This window comes from Pteropus alecto, unplaced genomic scaffold (genome assembly GCF_000325575.1).
Source record: "Pteropus alecto unplaced genomic scaffold, ASM32557v1 scaffold95, whole genome shotgun sequence".
NCBI classification, from domain to species: domain Eukaryota; kingdom Metazoa; phylum Chordata; class Mammalia; order Chiroptera; family Pteropodidae; genus Pteropus; species Pteropus alecto.
In genome coordinates, this window is record NW_006441071.1 from 22,215,538 (window position 1) to 22,219,669 (window position 4,132).

Below are 4,132 nucleotides of genomic sequence, written 5' to 3' on the forward strand. Positions count from 1 at the left end.
AAGACAACTGTGTGAAAAAGTTAGGACAGAGTTTTCCAAACTGTGTTCTGAGGAATACTCCTTCCACAAGTGATAGAAAGATTGGGACAACCACACCTTTCCCTCCATTCTCTACTTAGAAAGTCACAATACATAATAGCATAAAAAGTGCATTTATTTACTCAGATAATATTCATTGTATGTTTACTATCTTTTAGGCACAATGCTAGGCTGTGAATGAAAGAGAATAAGAGGAGAGATTTAACCTAGTGTAGGAAGTTAATGCAATAGGTTGGTTTTATTGTTGTTATTGACCTTTATCCCCCTGGTTTTATTAAGATATAATTGACATATAACATTGCATAAGTTTAAGGTATACAACATAATGATTGATACATATATATATATTGAGAAATAATAACCACAATAGGTTTAGTTAATTCATCACCCTTCATAGTTACAATCTTTTTCCTTATGATGAGAACTTTTAAGATTTATTCTCTTAGGTAATTTTTTTCCCCCCCCTAAAGGCAATAGGTTGTTGAATGCTGACTGGCTCAAAATGCCACCAAAATAACCCATGGAGAAGGCCAGGCTTAGTTCGAAGCTTGTCAAGGTAAGGGAGATCAATATCATCACAGACTCTTAATAGTTTCAGAAGGATGAGAGTAAAAGCAAGATATTTATGAGATTTTAGGGGTCTAGATTAAGATGGCTATTTTGATGCGGACCTTGATTAAAACTGAGTAAGTCTGTGACATATGAGTTCAGGATTGGTGGACACAGAGAGATGAGAATTTCTAGGTGAGTCTTTAAGAGCAAATAATCTTTAGATGCTATCTGTTTTTTTTGGGAAAGCATATTTGCTTTCATGAAAGTAAACTGAGTAGTCAAGCATTTAGATTAATGGGTTTTCAGAAAGTTCTTGGAACAAATAATAACATAATTTGCCATTTCATCTTTCTGGGTAAGAACTTGTTGGAATAGGAAAATCAGTTAAATATAGACGATAAGCTGGGCATGTATAGACAGTAAATTATTTCAATTTCTCAAAAGAAACCTTTTAATTTCTCTTAATGCAGTATTTCTCCAACTCATTTAACCACAACACACTTTTTTTCTCATAAAACTTGTTAAAATTTCAAAGAGCAAACCATAATAAACTTTAGACTAGGAAATAATTTCTGTGAGAGCACTGTGAATCAGTTGTTCTCAAAGGGTGGTCCCCAGATCAGCAATGTAAACATCACTTGGGAACTGATTAGAAATGGGCCGCACCTACTAAATCAGAAACTCTGGGGGTGAGGTCAGCAATCTGTGTTGTAATCCACCCACTTGGGGACTCTGATGCATGCTAAAGTTTGAGAACTGATGCTGTAAGCCTTGTAACTCTAACTTCTCTCTCTTTTTATTTTTCTGCCCACTGCAGAACTGAGGCATGTGGGTGCCTAGGCGGCCTAATACCTGGTATTCCTTCAAGGAAATAGTCTTCACTATTTGTCTGCTTGTATTCAGTAGAGATGAGGGCAAATCAATTTTTTGTAAAAGCTATGTGTTCCTTTCTTTATATTGTGACTCATACTCTGATATTCTCACTTCTTCTTTGAACTCTTCGAAAACAATCCTCTTCTGTCCTGAAACTCCACCTCTCCCAACTTGCGGCCCTACCAAAGCCATATTCAGTGGTGTCCTCAGCTTGCACTGTGCCCCTTGCTTAGCAGCTCCAAGCCCCGCACTGGCGGCACCTGGCCTTGGCTTCCGGCATACCCTCTTGAGGCAACTATAAGCACAGCATCTGTGGACTGCTTGCTGACTCTTACCAAGTGGCCCTGGAGGAGACTGGGGCTAAATTTGGCCTGCTGCTAGACCCCTCTCAGGACTGTGCCACTGGACACCTACTATACAAAGTCACGTTAATAAGACCAAGAGACTTAGGAGCTTTGCTTAGTACATAGAAACAGATACAGAAAGGCAGCCAAAATGGGGAGACAAAGAAGCATGTCCTGCATGAAAGATCAGAACAGAGATTCAGGAAAAATGGAGTCAAGCAATCTACCTAATACATTCAAAACATTAGTTATAAAGATGCTCAATGAACTTAGGGGAAGAGTAGATGAACTCAGTGAGAACTTTAACAAAGAGATAAAAAACATAAAAATGTATATGGAAATTATAAAAGAGAATCAGTCAGAAATGAAGAATACAATATCTGAGATGAAGAGTATATTAGAGGGAATCAACAGAGTAAATGAAGTAGAGGATTGAACCACTGATATAGAGGATAGGGTAGTGGAGGACACCTAATCAGAACAGCAACAACAACAAAAAGAATCCAAAAAACTGAGGATAATTTAAGGAGACTATAGGACAGCATCAAGGGTAATAACATTCATATTATAGGAGTACCAAAAGGAGAAGATATTATTGTATGCCAACTATAATTAAAAAAGAAATCCTCCTTGAACAAGGATAAGTGCATTAGTGAAGAATATAAAATTTACTCAAGATTTTAGAAGGGAGCTGGAGGAGAGGAGCTGGATAAGATTGTATCAGGTTTTGCTTTTAAAAAACTAACACTCTCCTTCCCCTACCCCCCACCCCTCTCTCCTTGACTTGGCAGCTCTAGTAAGGTCTTTCTCTTCTTGTTCCTGACTCCACACCTTTTCTCTGATCTAAGAACTGTTCATTTCAAGTTCAAAAGTTTCTCAAGTCTTTACCCCACCTACTAGGTAATACCATCTTCAAGGAAACTGAAGGGATTATATTGAGGCTGAAGTCTGTTTGCCTATGAACAAAAGCTTCCCCAATTTTCAGACTCCATCAGGCTGTGCTGAGTGAGAGTGACATCAACTTACATTTTCCACCTTTTGGGGGTTTGGGGACCCAGGTTACAATGGTATCAGGTTTCCAATTTGTTCCAGTTGGATTCCAGGGTCTTTTTTAGATCTGTGTTCTAACCTGAGTCCCTCTGAACTGCCTCCCTCCTGGTGATTATTGGGAAAATAAAGGCTGTGCCCTTAGGGTATTATTCAGGGACTTGGTCCAGAAGTCCAAGCACTTCAGAAAGAGGCCAGTTTATAGCTACCTGGGAGGAGTGTTCTCTGGTGTCAGACATTGTTGCATATTAGAATCATCTGGGGAACTTTAAAGAATTTCAGCACTGAGGTCACACCCTACACTAGTTAAATTAGAATTCTTGGTGCAGACTCCAGGCACTAGTATTTTTTAAAATTCTCCAAGTAATTCTAATGTGCAGCAAGTTTGAGAACTGCTGGATGACATGGTGTACAAAATCACCAAGCTAAAACGCTATAACTATTTTGTTCAAAGTAATTCAAATAACAATGAGTTATATTTCTATCAAACCCTCCGTTTCACAGATGGGAAATTTGAGACGCAAAGAGAAAATGTGACTCACATGAAGAAGACCACAGATGAGCTGTTAAATAAAGGTGTCACCTTTAACCAGCTGCTGCTCCCATTAAGGCATAAGACATAATAAATGTATTATTCTTTGAGGTTTCCTGGGACCAAAAAGAGTTCGAAGACTCTTAATGAGTGATACAGGCAATATGAATGGAATATGAATATTAATTCATCATGAATTAATTTCTGAATTATGAAATTAGTATGAAGGTTGTATGACTGAGAAACCTGAAACCTGAAAAGGTAGAGTAATCATGCTTTTTAAAAATATTAATAATATGGCGTTGGTTTAATAATGAAATCTGATTCAGAGCTGTGAAAAATGCTCACATGTGGTCAGAATCAACATCAAAATACATTAATCTTGTTCCATAGCAGTTCATACTCTGTGATTCTGGAGATACTTCTGTTCACAGCTCTGGCTCAAAATAAATGTCAAAAAATTCAGAGCAAGGTGTTACAGAATATTTAAATTACAGTGGGAGGGCCTCTTCTGCCATATGAGTATACCATTTGAAGTCTGAAATCCAGAAAAGGACCCTTACCTGACCATGCCGACACCTTGATCTTGTATTTCCAGCCTCTGGAACTATGAGAAATAAATTTCTATGGTTTATACACTAAGCATATGAACAAAAAATTACAGTAGGAAAAAAATGAGAGGAAAAGAGGAAAAATGTTGACAGAGACAGAGTTTTTATTTTAAAAATTAATGTTTTAAATTTAA